We start from the raw sequence: 14,271 nt of genomic DNA on the forward strand, positions 1-14,271 counted from the left end.
TGTGTTTTCTTTTTTTGTTCGAATTTGCTTTGGTGGGATGTGAGTCCCAGATTTTAGTTAATCCAACTAAGCTCACTACTAAGCGATGCCAAGCGAGTACAGGCAGAAACTCGCTGCTATTAATAAGTAATATCTAACGGAGATATTAATCGTGGAAGTACGTTTATGACCTAACTAACATAACTGAAATAATGCTGGTAATTGAACATAATTAATATCCATTAAAAAACCCTTTGTCTTACATAAAAATACAAAGAATTTTGTATCAAGGCCAGAGAAATACAAATGTATTCAAACGCCCTCTGAAATGCTCAATATTTAGCAAAAGAATTGCATTAATTGAATAAGATAGTATAGAATTACTAATTTATAAGTAGTATTTAGTATAGAATTGAACTAAAAGTATTTTACCGATACTACTTTACAGCAGAAATAAAATATATTCACTTCCAAATTAATATAGAAGTTTCAAACCGCTTGGTCAGATACTAAAATCACTCATGCACAATAACAGGATCAAAGCTTTTCGCAGATAATCAGTCAAATAGCAGGTCATTCTATTTTTTAGTTGCTCTAAATTATTTCTCGACGCCAGCTACTAGAGTCCGATTAAGACTTATTTCTTATGGCCTGACACACAATAATTTGCTTTAATTTAATTTGCTTTTTACTTATGAAAACGAAAACGAAAGCAAAAAAAAAAAATTATACCTCCACAGACTATCTATTATTAAAAAAATTATACCGCAAATAGTACCATATATAGTATCACAGTATCAATTTCCAATAGAAGATTATACCGGGGGCTCAGACTTTCTTAATCTACACCTGCTTGAAATATTACAAAGCTTACGGAAGAAGATGCAAGGTTTCACTTGATCTGGTAAAGTTCATTAGTCCAGAAACCCTTACAGATGTGAAGCTAATTATGGCTATGTCTGAAACGCCGATAAAATCGTGAGAAGGTTTGAAACAGAATTTAAAGCGCATGGATACTCACTTCTGCTGTGTATAAGCCACAACTCATCGTGATACAACTAAACGGAACAGTCAAGTTTAACTTAAACGTGGAGCAGTAGTCAAAGACTACAGAATAATTTACTACACTATAAGTTTGCTCACTACTTTACTGGAACGTCAGAATTAAACTGCTTGCTGGAGAATAATTTCAACTATTAGAGCTGACAGGAAACTAACACATATCGTGCAAGCGATGCCAGAAACACGGTCTGTTTTAAAATCCAGAAACCTCATTTTAACCTCTAACTGCTGTGGGCGGTCTCTCAGACCGCGAGACATTTTCCATTAAATGCTTCCACCCCTTAGAATAATTAATGGGTATTGCCATTCCTAGTATCTTCCTAAATCAGTTGTCCAAGGTCACATACCAAGTTGCATTTGGGTAGCTATATTTCTTCTTTCACGTTTTTTAAATTTTTCCCCCTCAGCGGTCTGTGGGACCGATCACAGCAGATACGATTCAAATTTCGGCCGATAAAGTTCACTTTTCGTTGTTGTTATATATTTCGCTTTCTTATAAATATGCTTGTACTGGCTTCAAATGCGTGCAGAAAACATTCTATATATCTTACCCAAGATCAAATTGAATACATAGTTCGAAATTGGTCTAATGTAGAGTTCTCTGATGAAAGTTCCCATGATGAAATTATGGAGAGCGACCACGACACAACTTCAGAGATATCTGCCGATGAAAATGAAAATCCATGTTCTCCTTCTGCAAGAGATTTTTTTATTGGAAAAAATGAATTCAAATGGTCTATTCAAGAGCCCAACAAGGGTGTTCGAACTCGTAGTCACAATATTATTCTTCGTGCAATCTATTCAACTGCTCGTCGAACACGACGTTGGCCTATGGTAATATTCTTCAGAAACTTGGATATCTGTGCAATAAATGCATTCGTAGTTATTTCAAACTTAACCCATTGGCTCCGAAAATGAAACGAAAAGATTTCATTAGCAATTGAATTGGTGCAGTCTCATGTAAAACGGAGGATAACTTCATCATTTTTACCTAAAGAACTCAAACTTACAATAAGAAGAGTTTTCGGAATAAATGATGATGAAGGAAACACTGCGATCGGAGACTATAAATTACATAAGAAAAGAACGTGCTATATTTATCCACCGAGCAAAAAATAAGGAAAACAGCTTACGAATATATAGCATGCAAAGAATCAGTGTGTCTACAAAGCAGTAGAAAAGTATGTATAAAATGCAGCTCGAATTATAATTTTTAAAATAAAAATTAATTTTCTATATTGTTATTAAAGCATTATTATCTCAAATGTTAATGAAAAATAAAAAAGTTGAATTTTAAAATTTACTTCTTCCATCCAGATACGTAAGCGAAGGAATTATTATCATAGTATATATTTTATTTTAATGAACTGATTTAAGTATAAAAATTGCTTTATATCTTCAAGAAAACATTAAATATATGAAATTAAATAACATTTATACAAATAAGAAAAAAAAAAAAAAAAACAATATCTTATTTTTTTTTAGCAGAAGCAGTCTGAGAGACCGCTCACAGTAGTTATGCGACAATTTAAGTCACAGTAGTTAAAGGTTAAATACTGCCTACTCATTTGCATTCTAGTTAGGTATACTAAAAGCAAAATTTATAGAAAAGGCTAAATTTATAGATAACTGGTTAATTAAAATAAAATTATCTAAGAAGAAATAATTCCTTAAAATATCTTGCTCCAGAGAAATTCGATTCGAAAAGATTTGACGTCATTTAAAATGGCGTCAATTTTTTTTTCGTAAACAAACAGATTTTCATTAGCTTGAAATAACAACTTATTTATCGCACACAAAAGATGTAGCTTACGGGTATTTAAATTTTTAATTCTTATAATGAGAAGATAATGAAAACATGCACAAAATTCGTCGAATTCAAAGCATCTCTTGAAACCGACGTCCAACACAGGACTCTAAACAAAAAGCAGGCGTGTGATAAATACAAAGAGATTTAAATGATGTAAATATTGAATGCTGTAAGGCAACAGGTGTTTTTGTTGAGGAAAGATTTATTAAATGAAAACTTTACTCAGCTTTTATGAATGCAAACAATGGAATCTTAGTTAAATGGGTATTAGTAATCCTCAAAGAAAATGAAAATCAAACATTTTTTACTATTGTGCGATAGATTATAAGCATATTTTTATAATCAGTGAAGTTAATCGAAAATACTTTAATAACACAATGTGTGCATAAATATTGTTCTAGCTTTCTCATTCCTTAGTAATACCTATTACTTTTATTGCTCTTGTGTAATATCAGCAATCTGAAATAATATCTCATGATCTGAAATATTACTGGACAACTTAATTATTGAAAAGTTATTAATAATCCCTGAACAATTTAATTAGTAATGAAATTCCTAAAGATACATTGTAAATATATAGAATTAATTAAAAGTTTGAAGTTTTTAATCGGTTAGATAAGCCTGTGGTAACAGAGGAAATAGTGTAAACATAGCTTCAGCAGTAGGAAACTTATCTTGATCTCGTATTCATACATTTACAATTTAAAGAAGTATGGTAGCATACTTAATTTTAATAAACTCTCTTTAAATCCAGAATCCATACTGATGCTGTTAGATATTTTCTTCGCAGTCGAAGCAAAGAATTTTGAAACCAGTATTTGTACATGATTGCTACAAACGAAAAGCTATGCTGTCTGCCAAATGTATTTGTGACTCAGATAGTATAGTAGGTTACTTATTTCATTTCTCAGTTTTTTTTTTTTTAAATAAGTTTTCCTATTGAGATTTATTGAAATAAGCAGAATAAGTTATCAAATGAGATCATTTGATAACTTATTTTTCTTAGAGTTTCTTAATCATAATTTAAATAGTCAGATTTTATTTTGATAATCCAGATTTTTATTATTTGTTACTTCATTTGATAACATGGGTGTAATATCGATTTATGACTTTAAACTCGAGACAAAACCTTTTAGAAAATAATATTAATTACAGATTTCATTTCAGATTAAAAGTAGAGTTCTATTTACAACACTGTAGGCATAACTTAAAACGTAATTTTTCGTTACGCTACTAATTTTAAACTAAGACATTACTGCTCAGCAATTGTGTGAGATGGTCGAAACAATTTTAATTAATCGTGTCTAACTAGAAACAACACAATCCCACAGAAGTTTAAAAAAAATGTTTATGAACATGTTAACATGAAAGATGCAAAAACTAAACATTTAATAGGAGTAAAACTTTCCGTAGCTTGCGGGTATACAGACAACGTTTGACTCAAATATAGAATACGAAATTAGTAATCGCAACTTAAATCTTAGTTCCCCTTGACTAAGCCCTCGTGAAACAATCGCAGAAAACAAAATTCTTTATCGGCAGGATAGTTTTCAACGGTAATAGCCAGTCAATACAGCCAACAAACCTTAAGAGTAGCCTCTTTAATAAATTTAAAACTAGCGTTTAATTATTCATTAAGCTAATTTGCATTCTGTTTAAAGCTGATGCTGGTACAATTTACAGAAAAGCCAAAATGAAAAAGTAATTGTGTTGACTTAAATGAAGCTTTATTCACTGAAGCGGGTCTCAAATAATTTGGTACTTAACGTTATGCTTAGGGGTTGTGATATTTACAAACTAAAATTAAGTTCAGAATATCATAAAACTCTTAAAATTCTTCAGAATCGATGCTTGTTTGGTATTAAAAGATAGATTAGTTTTTAAGATTCTAAATGAGCCTTTTTTAAATTTTAAAGCAGAAATCAAGGTGCTTTAGGAAAATAAACGTTATGAGAAAATGCAAACACGCAATAATTTTGCTCTGCTATAAACTCATGGACAAATTATGTTTATTTTACAAAAAAGTATTGAACCCCCTTAAACGCACCATTTATGTCGCCGAAGAACTATGCACATATTCATAGTCGAATACGTCAGGGTACACGTGCGCGTTTGCAAAGTTGTGATTGTGGATTGGATACAAGCACACGAAAAGTTTTCGGCAATTTATGTGCTCCTGCTCCTTCCTGATATTCGCCGTGTTTCTCACAAGAGTTGGGTAAGTTTTATGAGGTATCAAGTAATATGAGCAACCACGAGTATATGGATGACGGAATGAGATGAAGAATTGCAGTCAGATTGGAGGTAGACCAGTCGCAAGCGCAGGTAGCCACGAAGCTCAATGTAACACCCAGCGTTGTCTGAAATTTGTGGAAAGAGTTTAGGGACACTGAATCCATATCGAGTAAACTCGGACAGGGTCGACAGAGATCCGAAATGCCGAATGACGATCATTATTTGCCACTTTCAGCACGTAGACACAGGACTGCTACAGTTTCGCAGCTCTCACATGACCTGTATGCTGCTACTGAAACCAGAGTTTCACTCTCTACAGTTCCCCGAAAGATCAGGAGATAGGGCAATATGCCAGAACACCTGTTTGCAACATGCCTGTTTCGCATGTTACAAAACACATGCGCCTTGGACTAGATTTCAGTGGAGCACCATCTTGGCTTTTATAGACGAGTGAAGATTCAGCTTGGAGACTGATTTGCGGCTTACATGTATCTGAAGCAAGCCTGGAACACGATACCACACTCCTTCATCAGAGAAAAGGCGTGGTGTGGTGGTGTATTTAATTATGACAAAGCACACTAGTCAGGAAAAAGGATCATCATACAGTGGTGGAAGTGTCATGGATTGGGTAGGCATTATATTGACTGTGTTTGACAAATTTGTCTATGACAAAGGTCTTAGAACTCTATGTTCGACATTCCAAGCGCGTATATGGTCCTGCAAAGGAGTGGAATCGATTGCCACACGAACTCCTCAGCTGTCTCCTGCCCAGAATCGCTGTGTTTCCAGATCTTGCGATTTTTCGCAAATTTGCTGCTTTCGGCAAACCTACGAGACTAAAATTTACCCGTATGCTACTTTGCGAGATTTTTAATACTCCATGCAATTAGTTTGTGCTCATTTTTGCGACTTTAAAGTCTTTTAATATATCGTAAAACTTTTGTACGTCAAAATAATATATTTACAAAAATTAATTTGTTATTAATAAATAAATAAATAAATAAATAAAAAGTATTAAGGTTTAAATAGAAACTGTCAACTGGAAATCCTGAGAACAATTAGCTTTCGTCACCTGTCGCAGGTGTTTTCCCGTGTTCGATCGATTGTTTTGTTTAATATTTGAAGATTGCCAATAAGCAATGCAACTCCAGAAAAAGTATTTTCAAGAGACAGAATCTCCTCAATTTCATGTTTCGAATGAAGATGTGTACCCTCACAGCCCATGCATGCATATGGTTCAGATATTAAAAGAAAGAAAGGAAGGAAGGAAGAAATGAGGATAAAAGACGAAGAAAATCTTGATTGTTATGAAAAGTTATGAAATTCAAGTTTCTTTTTAAATAAAATTTCTTTTCATAAATGAGCATATTTATATGATTCTTTACCTTCTAAGCGCTAGTAAATTAATCAAATATGTTACGTTAACATGTTCCATAATATATTTTAATTAAGCTCAAGTACTAGTAAATTTCTTTTAAATTGAAGAAATATTTTATGAAATTTAATTATACGGATCAAACAAAATGGAACACTTCTATGTGAAAAATATATTTTGCAATAATACTAGATAAGATATCTTGACAGGTACAGTTTTAAAGCAGTTAAATAAGACTACAGTAGATTCTTTCAAATCAACCACTTCTAAAAATGGTCTGTATATATAGGAATGTAAATTAACATTAGCTCTATAAAACAGTTAACTCTACAGAAAATCAAAATTATCTGGAATCATGAGTTTCAGAGAATTTTCACTGTGTTTGTGCTATGATATTATTTTCTAAATTTATGAATGTTAAATTAATTTTAAAGTAAAATATTTCTAGAATTGAATTACATTTTATTCCTTACAAATGCTCAATAAATTCAATATTAAGTGAAAATGAAAACTTTTATTTATTGTAACTTACACGTTAATAATTGTTCTATTTTCAAAACTAAACAGTTCTGTATAGATTCTGCATTGTTACCCAATTTACAAAATTAATACTAAAAGGTATTGTAAAAAGTTAATGTGCATTTAAGTTGTTTGCATTTTCTGTAAAGGGTTGTTTAACTGTAAAGGGTTCCTTGAATACGCCGACTTTTACAAGTCAGAGCCTGCCTGGGCGTTAAGTAACCTGGGAAGTCGTTAGGCTGAACTTAATACATTTAGTTATAAGTTACTCGTTACCTTTTTGAGTTAAGCAAACAGTGTTGGCTTTTGTGAGCACGAATCGGTGCCATCTCTGAATTTTAGTTTGAGTTAGTAAAGGTTTTTTTTACACCTTTCTCTGGACTTTTATCGTGTTTAGAAATAACTCTCCGCACAGTCTTTTAACATTTAGTTCGTTTGTGTTACCAAATAATACTAGATGTTATATAAAGTAAAAGATTGAAAACTTATACCTGCTTGCTACAGAACAGCAAGCAGTGAATTATTTTCAAAGTTACGGTATCCTATCATAAAAAAGTGCGCATTAATGGACAAGATATGGTCATCTTAATACGATCGACGAAGCAATGATAAAGTTGGAAGAATTTCTTGCAAGACGTTTGTGCTCATAGCGTTTAAAACAGAGCTTCGGGTAAAATTAGAAGGACTAATAAAATAGTAGAAACTTACTAAAGACTTTTTTATGAAACAGAAAAATGAAGCTTGTCACATATTGTTTGTTTATTCAATAGAAATGCGTCAGTTTCTTCAGAATTCTGAAGGTTAGATTGTTGCAACTTTAGCGGGATTTCCGGCGTCTTTCCTTGCTCCATGGAGCCAACTTTCAAGGTCAACGGGATAATACGCAAATATTGTAAATTTAATGTCTATAAAGATGAAAGTTATTTTTTATAAACCATGCATAGGTCAGAAATACACATATTTAAATTCGAAGAATGAACAAATAATTCAAACTGCATTACGCGGATCCATGGAGTAAGTAGTTTTCGAAAAGTCCGCAAGTCAAAATAAGAATTCGGAAATTTAAATATCCATACAAACTGCAAAGCTAAATATATAAATAAGTAAACTTATAACAAAGTAACGATTTTATTTTCATTTCCCACGAGTACCAATACCGATATATTTTCGATGTGCTCATCATTTTTATTTCCCCTGATGGTAGCACGGGTTTCTCAGAAGAGAGTTATTTTTTATGGGTTCCTTGAGCAGTTGAAATTTGAGTTGGTGAATCAAAGGAACATTATTCGAGAGTTGAATACATAGACATTTCAAAGTAACAGGTTTCCTAAGATGAGGTGACATCATTTTTCACATTAAAAATAGTAGCTGTATATGTGTATCTCTAATATATTTCGCAAGAATAATTTTATTCGTAAAACTCATAAGCATAGCTATGTATCATTACTTAGAAATGTATCAGTAGCAAGCGTTAAACCTGATTTGTAACGAGAACTGCTCATAAAAATTTTAATATTTTAAGAATTTTGACTTTACACAGTAAAACAAAGAATATTAAAGATTTCTTCTTTTATTTCACAAAGAATATTAAAGAAGTCTTCATCTAAGAATATGTGAATTCTATTTGCATGAAAACCTAACTTCGTAATTAACTTCAATTCTAAATGGAAAACTATTTTTTTGAAGGGGGAGGTCAGTCATATTATAGCTTTTCTTTTCCTAGGCAATTTTAGTTATATAAATATGTTTCGAACTAATGTAACCAGCGTACGTTTTTCCCGGAAACCTTTGACATCTTGCTTACGTACCTATATATGGATGACATACATACATGCATAGGAATATTTATATATGTAGCGTATTTTTATTGACCCGTATGTATATTACCTTCATTTTGTAAACAAAGTAGAATGTGTTTCATATATGCCTGTCTCAAAAGGGAAGTTGCTAAAGCAGAATGGATTTCTGTTTTGTTTACTTATGCACTTTAAGTAACTAAAAAAAAAGTAAACTGAAATGATGAAATAATGATGAAAATAGGCAGTAAACTATCTTACGTCTCACTGAAACATTTCAAATACCTCAGAAAATTGAATTCAATTGCCTCTTTAGAAGTGAAAATATACTCATTGACTAATATTTACCTGCGACGCTAATGTTCAAAATTAAGAACATTTTCACGTTTTGTCAATTATATGCAGAACTGAAGAAAACATTTTAAATGTGGTAAGATTACAGGCTGATGTAGTGCAAAATAAAATACAAGAATATCTCTTATTCTTCCTTTTTTCTTATATTTCATAAGAGAGCGTAATACTCATTGGTGCAGGAAGGCCTAAAACAAATATAAGAGATCAACTAAAACTCACAATCTTTAACGGTTTGTAGATTTTACAGATGGCGTTGAATAGGTGTCATTGAGAGTCTGGCTGTGTTGAATACAGTGTTGCTTTTATTACAGATGGAATTGTCGGTAATATTTTCGTGATAATTGTAACATAAATAAAGGTTATTTTACTTAAGAGATATTCTCTGAAGATACCGTTCCACATGGAGATGAACTCCGTGGCATAACTATTGGTGAGGGTATTTTTAGTAACCGCATGCAAGAAGTGGCGCAAAAAATATTTGTTGGTAGCAAAACAAACTAATTTAATAATTAATATAAATGCTTCAGTTTGATTGATAGTAATTCGAGCAAAATTTTAAGACGACACTTCTCTTCAATTTAGAATTAGAAATTCAATTTAGAAATGCCACGTTTTCCGGTTCAAATCATAAGTTTTCATCTAATTTAATGACTCTGATTATTAATACGTAGTTTTAAGAAATCGCTTGTAACTTTATACCCATGCTATTATCATAATTGAGGAAATGCTTCATGATTTTTTATTGTTTAGAAATCTGGCTTTTCAGTTGATGAAGGAAATATTTTAAAGAATCTATATTTCTATAAATTCAATAGGCTTATCCAAGATTGGCGCTGAAAGTTCTGGATTCATTATTATTTCATGAACTGATAAATGCCCGGGAGGTCTAAATTATTGGATACGATAGCTAAAGGAGAGCTAATTTACTAAAAGGTATGAAGGCCATGAAACTTGAGTAATGCATTTATTCCTCTGTGGTTATTTTGAAATGAAAATCCAGCAATTTTTGCGTCATTTTGAGGAATTGGATCAGTACGTATTCGCATTATACACTTCTTCATAATAGACGTGCTTCATAATGTATTCACTTAAAATAATAAATCTAACAAATTTTTCAGATAATACCGTTTTCAGTATTTAAGCATTCTGCTGATCGAATTCCTTACTTTTAAGTTTTGTTTTTGTTTCTTCATGGCAACTTTAGCCTGTCATGCAAAGTTGTATAACCTAAAAATCAAAATCTTTTTTAAACGTTTAATTTTACTTTTCACATGGTATTACGAATTTTCATTCTTGGCAACACTAGAGTTTAAAAAATATGTCGTATATATGTACGTATTGAGTACTCTCAATAAAAGGAATTTAATAATATATATTATTCTTAAATTAGAAATAAATATTATTATTATTATTATTATTAATAGTAGTACAATAGAATCATAGGTTTCTCACCGCAGCAGAAGATGTAAAAATTGTGCAATTCCGTCGGCAGGATTCGAACTCCGGACACTTCGATTGCAGCCGTACGTAGTTTCCAATTTCATTACGAAAGCACCCTATAAGGAGGGAGAAAATACCTTACATACTCTGCCTCTTAAATGGCGATTGGGAAAAAGAGGATCCATTATCCAATCCCCACGTCCACTATCTCTGTAATTCGAACGCAACTTGTAGAGTAATTCGAGATTTTTCGAATCTAGGGAACGGAAGAATCCAAATTGTCCTGGTCGGAATTCGAACAATAATCCTTCCAACTGCTACCCAGAAGAGCTTTCCAGTTACACCACGGAGAACGGTAATCAATCAACATATTTAACCTTTAATGCAACTAAACTGACACACCTTGAACTGTATTCGTATGTAGTAGGAGGGTCAACGGATATCAGAATTCTCCAAACGAGGAGGAATTTTAACTCAGTTTGCCCATGTTAAGGCTCCAATTCCGAAGTCTACGGATTATAGAAAATGTCTTAAGCCTACAACACTGGAAATGGCTATCCAATGTTTTTCCTCCGAGCGCATAGAATCCATGAAGGAAAAGGGGATTTACTGAACTCAGCGTTTTGTACGTACGGTAACTACTCGGATGGCTGAAATCACTACCATCCGGGACAGCATATGCTGCCCTTTCTGGCTATAGGAACCATGCTCGTGTTTTTATGCCCCCCAGAGCCGCCACTGTCAGAGTATAATACTAACCCAATGAGTACATAAAGGGTGGTAAGGAGAAGGAAAAGTCAGTAATCGTAGTAACAAAACTAGAAGTAGTTCCATATTAAACCCCCTTAGAACACACTAGTGGCCGATTGGTTAAGAACGCTAAATAGTGGACTTCGACCTACCTTCGAAGCCAGGCTAATGGGCTGGTTGTATAGCTACTTTTCGTAGATTTCTCCGTGTGCAAAGTGAACTTGAAGCGTGTAAAGCCACTTCTCCGTAGAAAGTCATCCACAAAGACATCATTTGATAAGATAATCCTTGGGAAGGGATGCCTTCATTGTCATATTCGATTAACCTAATCGGTCCAATAGCACATATTCGAAGTTTGCTAATTCTGACCAATTATCGTGCTCACTATTAATTTAACAGTTATAGCAGCTATTTAATAGTATAATAATAGTTAACAGTTATAACAGTTAGTTAATAGTTATAATAATAGTTAATATAACTCAACTGCAGGGGTAAAACTTAACTAATTAGTTTATTAGAACAGCATTTTCCATTTATATCTAGATATTAACAAGACGTAATCACCACTATTTACAGGGTTTCAGGAACTCACTTGCTTAAAGTAGTAAGGTGCAAAATCTAACATCCTACTAATGTGAATCAGTTCGTTTCTTATTAAACAGCTACACTGGATGGTTTCCGCAATAGTGTTACATTATTTGGTATATTAGGTAACATAAACCTTACAATAGTTCCACTAGTATTGTTGCTGCTATTACTATTCAGAATTTTGATTATATTGCTCTCTACGTAATAGGAAATTACATGCGAGAGAAAATATATAATGCTAAAATTTCATAGAAATCTATTTTTACTAGTTTCTGGTGTTTTAGGAAATCCTGTTCTTTTCTTTATAATATCGTCTAGATCTTTTCCCGGAAATGATTATCTTTAAAATAATGCATGTGATCAAAAATAAATCTTCATATTTCAGCCCTAAGAGAATCACTTCAGATTAATAATTTATTCCAACAAAATGAAACTCTGAACTCTCTTATGCAAACATCCTACACAAACATAATTACCAATCTGAACTATGTTATTGAGAAAAGCATCAAAACAACTTCCAGAGCTGTTTCTAAATTGAAAATTTCCTGTAATACGGGTCGTGGAGCGGAAATCATTCGTGGATGAAATAAAAGGAAATAATAAGCCATGACAATCAAAGAGATCGTAAGCACTTCGGGGATTATTTTAACAATCAGTGTTTGCTTTCGTGCACTTGATACTGAAATGGTAGTTTACGCTGTAAAGCACCCAATGAACTTACAGAGAATATATATGACTTTTGTATATTTGATAATTTATAAATTAATATTATCATGTGTTTCAAATAATAAATAGATTTCCTGACAAGTTTGGATTTATGTGGAAGTAAATACAGTTTATCAAAACTAGATTAATATAAACCTAGGGTTGTAATTTTATTTTTGATAATAGATATCACTTATTCATAAAATTGTTATTAATCTTAATTAATTTCAAAGTTACTTAACAAGACCTATAAGGAAGGCAGTCATTTTATTACTACAAGTAAAGCAAATTTCTCTGAACATTCCAACGATAAGTACTGAAAATTTGTAAATTCTTCGAAATCCGAGGTATGTATTAATAATTTCGTGACCGAGGATCATATTACTATTTCAGAAAACTAAGTAACACAGATAACCATTCCGTAACGTTATAGATTTCCTATATTAAACAGCATGTTTATACCAAGGTCATTCGACATTAAAGAAATATATGTATTTGTTTCTTGGAAACAAAACGGACTGCTGGAAGCGGGAATTTTTCGTTTTCCAGAAGTCCAGCAAAATTCAGGATAATTCAAATTAATGCTATGGAATATAGAATAGGATTGCTTAGTTGCAGTACGAGCGTTCTATCGTAAAGTAACATAAAAATTATTTAAATATAGAAATAATCTAATATTTAAAACAGAATATTTTTTTAATTAAAAAGATACGATAAAGATATAATCGAATTACGCTAAATATGATATCCGATGAATCGTAATTCTCTGAAATTTGTAGAAACAGTTGCAGAAATTCATTCCACTACCAAAGCCTAAGTAAGTAATTATTCCTAAGCCACAATTATTCCGTTTAACACAGATGCAAAGTTTACAGCGAAAATTTCTTTCTGTACTTCACTTTACAATGAATTAGTTTAATTGAAAAGGTTTTAACCCAAAAGAGGTTATTAGTTTCGAAATGGGACGGATTTTTGTGTTGGATCACTGTAACCGACGAATAATTTCTCCACCAAATATTATCTCCCTGTATTATTTTTAAATTAATTAAACAAGGAGAAACCTGCATGTATGTATGTATGTTCCTCGCCTTGTGAAAAATGATGGTACCTAAAGCCATCAGATTTTGAATATATTGTGTAGCCCTCAACACGAACACGTGCACCTGGAAACCCAAATTTTGATATTAAAATTTATATATTTAATTTTATTCATGTTTTGTAAAATTTTAATGAACTTTTGGATAACAAACTAAACGGTTTTAAACTAAGCAATAGCAACACTTTTCGAGAAGAAACATTTTTATCTAAAACGCAAGGCTGTCTCAGAAAAATGCCAGCTATTTATCTTTTTGTTTTAATTAACAAACTCAGCTCTATAAAAGCAATATGTTGCAGGAGCCAGAAATAAAATACTTTACCTTCCAGGCTCCAGCATGTTGCCATTCAGTAAAGCCTAATATACTTTCAAATTTGAAATGGAAGGTTACTGATTAATAAACTAAGGGATTAAAAAGCAGTAAACACAATTCTTAAGAATATATTTTCTATTTTTAAGAGATTGATTGAAATAAACATGTATTTAAAATAATACTATATCTAATTAGAAGTATTCAATATTGTTATGAATTTGCAATTTGCTGGATTCATTAAAATTATTA

Source organism: Stegodyphus dumicola, chromosome 6 (assembly GCF_044657685.1).
Source record: "Stegodyphus dumicola isolate Sdum_Otavi_A_Nest chromosome 6, ASM4465768v1".
NCBI lineage: Eukaryota > Metazoa > Arthropoda > Arachnida > Araneae > Eresidae > Stegodyphus > Stegodyphus dumicola.